General features: G+C 40.9%; 1 protein-coding gene and 1 long non-coding RNA gene across 7 annotated transcripts in view; one reads left to right on the forward strand and one right to left on the reverse strand.

Moving 5' to 3' along the window:
• Positions 1 to 2447, reverse strand: part of LOC102679344 — an 18190-nt gene extending 15743 nt beyond the window's left edge. The window contains exon 1 of the long non-coding RNA XR_422698.2: positions 2431 to 2447. This is a non-coding gene — a long non-coding RNA (uncharacterized LOC102679344). The remainder of the gene's footprint in view (positions 1 to 2430) is intronic.
• LOC102679428 (synapse-associated protein 1) overlaps positions 1 to 8276 on the forward strand; it is a 63191-nt gene that overhangs the window by 28901 nt on the left and 26014 nt on the right. The window lies entirely within an intron of this gene.

Consider the following 8276-nt stretch of genomic DNA (forward strand, 5'->3'; position numbering starts at 1 on the left):
AAATCTCGTCCATAAATCGTTTTAAATCGAACAAACATCGCGAATAATCACAAATTGTATTTTTCGAAGCAAAATAATAACAATTTATTAAATTATATCTTTCAAAAATTTATATTTATTATAAATTTATCAATATAATAAACGTTACACCTCTATTGCGAGCCACAAATTGAACTTGGCTCTTAACTGGGCCTCTTCGAATATCAAAATGTACGTTTAAAAAAAAAAAAAAAAGTAAAAACGTATACACGTTCGTTTTTAAAATTTACGCTTAATCACTTTTCACGGTGTCCAAATATGGTGCATAACAGCGTAGTAATAGGTTGAGAGCAGCACGGGATACGTGCTGATTTATGGACACGAGTGTACGCGCGTTTTATCGACCGTTTAAGCATTCGGATTTAAACGACGAATAATATCACGATTTTCGCGTATTCGTAACGGTGCCAAATGTTCCCTCGAAATGTTTCCTGGCGAAATATCACGAGGGATCGCAATATCGGTTAACTGTCAGTGTATAGAGCGTGTTCGAGATCCGTCCCTCTTAAATTCATCCTCCGTGGATCCTCGTCGGTTTTGGTTACGACTCGAGATGCGTTTGATACGATACTTGGTAAGTTAAGTGCGTTATGAATTTTCCAAGATGAAAATTCTCCGCGAATAAGTTTCGAGAGACGTAAAATGGAAAATTCGAAGTTTCGAAATTCGGAAACGAAAAATGATTAAAAGAAGATCTTTAGAAGATTGTTGATCCGAACTTCGAATTTATTCTCACCTCGATCGAATCATTTCGAATCTTGGATTGGATTCTTTCGATTTAACAATTTGTTCTCATATCGAAGCGTATCGACTCGTCAATTTGATTCATCGAGATCTCGGTGTCGTCGAGTTATTGTACGCGAGATATTTATCGTTTCGATATTTTTTCTTTCCTTTTCTCTTTTTTTCTCCTCCCCCAAATTTTTTCCAAATTGAAATCGTAAATATTTGCGCCGCAAACTTTACGATTAATCAATTTCGCCGCGATACGAATCGGACGATATCGTGAAAAGAGTAACGCAACAGGGCGATATTCGCGTAAAAATTTATCGAGCAAACATTCAGATTAATCAATAGAATCAATTTGCTCGCCTTTCTATTTGCTCATCAGTTTTCGATTGCCGCGCGAAATTTCGAGTCCCATTTTTCATAAAAATTTTCTTACCTTGTTGTATTCCAGGAGGGAGGGAAAAAAATCCTCCTGTTTATCACCGGTTTACCCCACCCGCACGTCCAAAGCACATAAACTATAAGAGAAATCAATAAACCTAAAGTCCATAATAACAGCGTATGAACTTAAAGTTGTTAAATTTCATAAGCCAGTGGTATAATTCTCGCACACAATTCCGTTTTATAGTTGTTTCCAAATGAAAGGGGAACAACTTTTAACTGTTTCCCCTCTCCTTAAAGCCGTACTCGTTGTTCAATTTTTAACGATAACTAGTTTAAAATTTTTCTCGCGATACGTATGCAAATACTATCGCCTCTAATTTAAACGTTCTGCCGGCATAATGAACGAAAGACACGTGTTCATGCCGGGGGACACATGGAACCCGTTGAATACGGAATCAACCTGAGCCGTCCATTATCACGATCGTCTCAATGAAAAGCGGCTAAACTGTTGCTCGTGCTGTAAGCAAGAATCGCTTCATACTAAGAAGACATTAAACGTATACATTGAAATAAACCACTCTGCGAAACGACAAATGATTGAAAACGTCGCGAGCTCTTTCTTCTCTCCAATCTCTTCGAAAAGGAATCTATGAGATTTCCATGATTCTTGTTTCTTCATCCATCGTGATTCTTTTTTTATAATCGAGTCGAGACCATAGATATCGAAATTGAAAGTTACAATCTTCATTGCCAATCGTTTTTTTTTTTTTTCGCTTCAATTAAACGCCTAGCGTTTTTCCGTGTCAAAGATCATTCTCCAAGTGTTTAAAGTGGACTGGATTTTTACTTCAAGAATTCGACAGGGATTTATATATATTGCGAAGGAAGGAACGAAGCGAGGATTGATGCAAGTTCGATTATGCGAACGACTAGTTCTTTTCTCTCTAATCGGTCCATCAAGTTGATCGAAAGTTTTCTCCTTGGAGACCCACCTTCTTCTCTTCCTTCAGCTTTTTCAGCTTTCGAAACACCTTTTCTTTCTCCCTCTCGTTTCGCCTATTCGTTACCTTTCTTCCTCTTTCATTCGTTCTGCAAGGAGGAAGAAGATCAAATAATGAGCGGCGTTAATCGACCGATTAAGAAGGAAGCAAGCGGATCGAAATGAAATTCTTGACACGAAACCGAACTAAATTGCCCTTTTCCAAACCGGTGTGGGACGATCGTGCTGATCACAGCGCTGATTCATCCTTACCCTCTTTTTCACCTCACGGCTGCTACTCTTTCTCCTCTTCCCCCTCCAACGTTTTAATTTCGTTTCCAATCGCTCTATCCTTGTTTTTCTTTCCTCTTACGACATTGACCGAATCGTATTCACCAAGATGAGGGCGCATACCTTTTCTTAAAACCATTCCAACGTACGTAGAAAAAAAAAATCAATGATTCCTCCACTCCTTAGTCGAACGTATAGACGTGGAGATATTATGCAGGGGGAGTGTGAATCTAATTAATTCCCGATTAGCGGATAATCGTGTATCCGTGCCAACCAATCGATAGACCGCAAACTCGAAGCGGAGTACACTTGCGAGTCGAGTCGCTGCAAAGGTCAATCTGGAGGAGGAGGGGGATTTGCGCGTGAAAATTCGGTGGACGTCGCTCGATTCCACCCTTGGGATCGGCCGATCGAAACGATCTTCTCGCGAAATTTGATCGTGAATGTTCGATGATTATTTTAATCGAACCATGGTTCCCAATGAGGAAAATTTTTCAACAATCTTCAACAAGATTCCATTTACGTTCTTCTGAAATTTTTATTCATTTTTGGTGTCGGTTTCTTCCTAGTTTTTTTTCGAGATGTAAAAGAAACATTTATAAAAGATATCCTTTTCTAAGTTTCCTTTTTATTTCTCTATGCTAAAAACAAATACAAAATGTCCCCAGTTCGATCAAATCAAATGTGTCAGTTTATTTATGGCTCACGAAACGTGTCCATGAACAGGAATATAAAACTTCTAAAAGTGAACGATCAACTTTCGAACGAATCTTAAAAAAGAAAAGATTCCAGTGCGTTGTTATTCTTTTAGTTGACGAAAAAAATAATTCACTGCGAGATTTTACCAATATTCCCCAATATTGTAAATAATCCTCGAGGTAGAAGAAAGCCCTCGTTTTACCTTGAACTCGAAATCCATCGATGCACGCATCCTTTTGTTCGGTTATCGTACACCGCTCTAATTATCGCAGTTCGTTAATTAAATCTCTCTCTTTCCGTTCTTTCTGTTCGTATAAACGAGGCAATGTCGTCCAAGTTTTCGAAAATACTGGGAATAACACACGGGATAAAGTTTCTCCTCGAGGAGAAGATTTCAAGGTTTGCAAACCCAACGGGATCTCGTTCCAATATTTCTCCTCGATTATTTTTCTGCAAGATATACATCCTCCATCGACTTGGCGAAAATTTCCACGCGAGTGACGTGCTCGTCGTAATTGGATAACGCGATTGATCGAGCTTCGAAGAGATGTGGAATTAGAACGACGTTTCGTACGTATTTATCGTGACCGGTTCACGAAAAATCACGTTGCAACGAATGGGTTTCTCCTGTCGCACGAGAAGTCGATCAAAAGTTTTTTGTTTAAATGCATAACGTTTAAAGATAATTGGGGAAGTTGGTTTAGTTTGGAAATGAGTTACTGGGTCGTTGGTATCCAGGTAACTTCGAATTGAAATTGGAAAGAGGGAATTATGGGAAGAGGAGAGGAGAATAAACGATGGACACGTTTTTGGCTGGTAGTGTACGATGCGTCGATAGAATGTAAGAAGCACCGTAAGCCTCCAAGATTTACAATCAGCTTGGAGACGGCGCCGAGTTAAAGCAATCCACAGTACAATCCGATCAACCGATTCGCTTAACGTTTAAAACAAAACCAAACGCGTATATTAACTCTAGAAACACACAACTTTTATATCATAATTAAAACGATGTAATAAAATACGTATTTATGCAATTTCTATAAATTAGAATAATTAAATTTTGTATCAGAAATATTTTCCATACCAAGCTCGATATCTTCTTTCATTGTACCTTCATCTTGAACGAATCAGAGAATCGAGCGAATCTTCTCGAAGGAAAAATTCCATTCACAATACGATCGATAAAATCGCGTTGGAAATTCGGAGAAAAGACGGGGGTGTGGAAGAAATCGAGCAAATCGAGGAGTATCGATCGATAAAGTTATTCCAATCGATCGAGAGATTCTCCACGAGAGAAATAAAGGGGGAAAAAAAAAGAAAGAGCAAAGAGTGTTTTCCCTACAACTACTCGATCAAACGAATATATCCACAAACCTTGGCCACTTGACGGGTGTGCACGACGGCTAGGGCGATCACTCGAGCCACTATCGCCACTTGCACGCACTCGAGATCATGCCAAATATCCGCACGAGTCCCCACTCGACCCATTACGAGTTTATTCGAGAGGGAAGGAAAGGCAGGGGGAGAGTTTATTATTTTTGCCTAGGGTAGACACGAGAGAAATAATTTCTGGTAACCTGATAGAAATGGGTTGGAATGTAGAGGATTCGACACTTGTTTGTTGACTCGAAGAATCACGTTTCCTGTTGTTGGTTGACTTTTTTACCTATTTCCATTTTTATAAAAGTGGCGGAAAATTTATTTTCCTTTGTTGTCGCGTTCAAACATTTTTAACAATCTATTTCATCCCGGTTTAAAGAGGAATCGCTGGAAGGAACGTTTTCCCTTTCAACGGATCCCGGATATTTTTCAGAAGACACAAAATCTTGAGAACTCTTCTTCAACGAGAATTCCATCGTCTCTCAAAAATTTCTCAAAAATTCTCAAAAATTTCTGAATTACGATATCCATTGCCATCTCATTACAGAGCGATAACAAATCTCCGCCACGATACGCCCCAGGCATTTAATACCGTTTCCACGGAGTGTACGTATAATCCGCGGCGAGTTAAGGGGGTGGCTTATTATCGATTCGGCCCGAATGCGTGTACCAGAGCCCGTGAATCGTATCGTCGAATGGGATCATCTGCCCCCTACTCTTCTCAATCTAAACGTGTAAATGTAATTGAAACTCGCAGTTAACCGCGGCGATTCGATTTAAAACGAAAGTTAACTGAAACTTGATTTGGAAAGTTTGCGAACTTCGAGGATCGATTTCATTAGTTTCGAATTATAATATCGTCGATGTATTATTGTTTATTGTTATTTATCATCGAGCAAGATAGCATAAATCTCGCGATTCTTAAATGTTCCAGTGGAGCGTGGTTTAAAGGGTGTTATTCTCAGCTGTTGCCTCGCTTGCGTGTGTGTAAGTACACGGATATTGCGTGGATTTCGCGAAATTGCGTCTTTTTCGACCGTCGCATCGGGTGGAAAGCTTTTTTCGACTCGTTTAACGACGTTTCCCTCTGCGCCTCTAATTGAAAAACACCCACAACCCCTTTGCACGTGGCTCGCCAAGTTGGAAATTGAATTCGACGGATCGCTCGACGGCCTATTTTTAAAGGATTTAGGCCAAGCTTTGCGCAATCCCCGAGAAGAATCTTATTTATTTAATCATTTTAAGACTTAAAATAGGGGAGAGTTAGAGTCTCGAGGAGGAATAAGAATTTCCCGTCGCTCGAGGACCAATTTAGGTTACTCGAGTTCTCTATCTAGGCCGCGTTACTCGGAAAGAATATATTCTCGAAAATAGACGCCGAAAGTACCACCCCCTCCATTTTAGAATATCCACTTTAAAAATACATTCCCAACCAACTTTCTTTCTTTCTTTTCTTTTTGAGAGAAAAGAGGAATTCAAAAAAAGAAGAAATTTCGATCGACGAAACACGACACCCCAACCCACCCGGCTCAAATATTTGTCATCCCTATTTCGTGCATGCTCTTACAATAACCTTGCCATGAAATGGCTTGGCGGTGGTCCCTGAAAAAGGCACGCAAACAACGCTGACAAAGAAGCGAGCTGTCGTGCTTTAAAAACAGGGGACAGGGAAGAATCGTAAGCCGGGTTACCCGCAGGCGCAAACCTCTCTTTTCTTTCATCTCCCCACGTATCTCTCCACGTATTCTTCAAGACACACACGTGCATCATAGCGCATCCTCTTCAATAAAGCGTACCACCTATGACTATCACCGCTATCCGACTAGCCAACAGATTTTCAGGCCAGGAAAACGCTCGTGGAAGGGTTGGAGGATGCTAATCGACACCTTGACGAAGCTCAAGGAAGAGAAGATCAAGGAGGCTGACGTCACGCGACATTCATCTGGGTCAGGACAGGCTACGACCCAGTTGCAGAGCCTCAAACCTCTTTCTGCCGCTTGCACGCACACGCAAGTTTTCCAGAAAATGCATAGAAAATTGGGAGGGGAAGAAATCTCTCCGAGTAGAAATTTCATTGTCGTTCCGTGTCGCCACGGAAAATGGGAAATTGAATTCGCGAGATTCCTTTGAAACACGGATCCCTCCCTTTGTACTCTCCTCCTCCACTCGTTTCTCGTCACGCACGCTCGATAATAATTGTCAGACGTTGCTCAGTGTCGCCATTTAACAGCGCTCCGCTTTTGTTGTTTTCGAAAGATTCCGATCGAGAATTGGTGGAATTCTCCATCCCGATATCGAAAAAAAAAGAACCAATCCTTTCCGTGAAATCCGGAAACTGGCTCGGTTTTTCTCCGTTTTCTCGAATTTTTCACAGGATTTGTACATAGTTCAGAGAGGATTCTCTTTCGTTGTTCTTTTGTCGTTAAGTGAAATTGGAATTGGATACGGAGAGGGAGAGGGGAAAGTCGTGACAAAATAATCTGACAAATAATTATTAAGGGGGAGAGAAAGTTTACGATGTTGTTGGAAAGTGAGCGCGCCCATCGAGCAACGTTTAGGAAAGATGAGTCGATTGATACGAAAGGCGAGCGTTGTTGAGGCGCTCTTAGCAAAGAAAAGCTGTGAAAATATTCAGAGGGAGGAGAGGAGGTGATCGATTCATCGATTTCACACTCTAATCCAGCGGGCGTAATCTCATCCGGAGTTTTACAATGGCGGGGCCATCGATTTGCCCTCGAACAGGTCGCCCCCGTGTTGGTCGACACAAATGACTCACCCATTCGATCGTTGCTCTTTCTACGTCTTCCCTTTCGCGTTTTTTCCCTTGTCCCAGTTTCCCCAACTACAATTGGTCATCGTTGAAAATCGTTGCGAAATCCTTCCCACGAAATCGTCTCTCCTTCGTTCCTTTTTTCTTCTTTTTTGGCCAACTTAAAATCAAGAAATTTATTCTCGAAAGTTTGAATTTTGCAAGTTTTTACAAAAGTTTTATTTCTATTTCTTTTTTCTTTTTTTCTTTTTTTTAAACTTTAAATTTTTAATTTTTCTCCCTTTCGATGGCGGATGATTGAATTAGAATGAAATTTCGAAAAGTTCGAGTTCTCGGTAAGTTTGTTTCGTTTGAAGTCCGTTTCGCGAAACTTCGCCATCTTGATTAGCCGCGTTCATTAAAATGTAGCTCGCGTAACCAATTACCTTTCACGGTTAGAATTCTCTTAATTATGCCGTTACTTCACCGTTCTTTTTACCCGCTCATTAAACGTTCCAATTACGCGTCCAGAGGCGTGTTTCTGAAAAACTCGAAACCGTGATTCTGCCTTCCCCAGTCGATATATACATACATCGACGAAACGATCGATTTGTGCAAGTTTCGATTATTATCGCAAAGAGAGAGAGAGAGAGAGGGAGGAAAAAAAGAAGTCGATCACGATCGAGGATTAATTCGATAGAGCAAACTACGTTCGAACGTAATCCTCCTCGATGTCTCGTCCACTTCTCGGCCTCGGCCTCCAAGTTCGAACGCCTAATCAACTTTCGACTAACTCGACTAAACACTCGAAGCGAAACGAAATTACATGGAACCTCGGCCCCACGCAGACGACATAAATAACATTATGCGCCTCCCCGGGGACCATCAGACGCAACCTAACCTCATTGTCGATCGTTCGAGGAGGCGTCGAGGAGGGGAGAGGGTACAAAAAGAAACAACTCTCTCTCTCTCTTTCTCTCTCTTTGCCCACGTAATTGGTCGCCATCCAAAAAAAAAAAAAAAAAA

This window comes from Apis dorsata, unplaced genomic scaffold (genome assembly GCF_000469605.1).
Source record: "Apis dorsata unplaced genomic scaffold, Apis dorsata 1.3 scaffold_779, whole genome shotgun sequence".
Taxonomy (NCBI): Eukaryota; Metazoa; Arthropoda; class Insecta; order Hymenoptera; family Apidae; genus Apis; species Apis dorsata.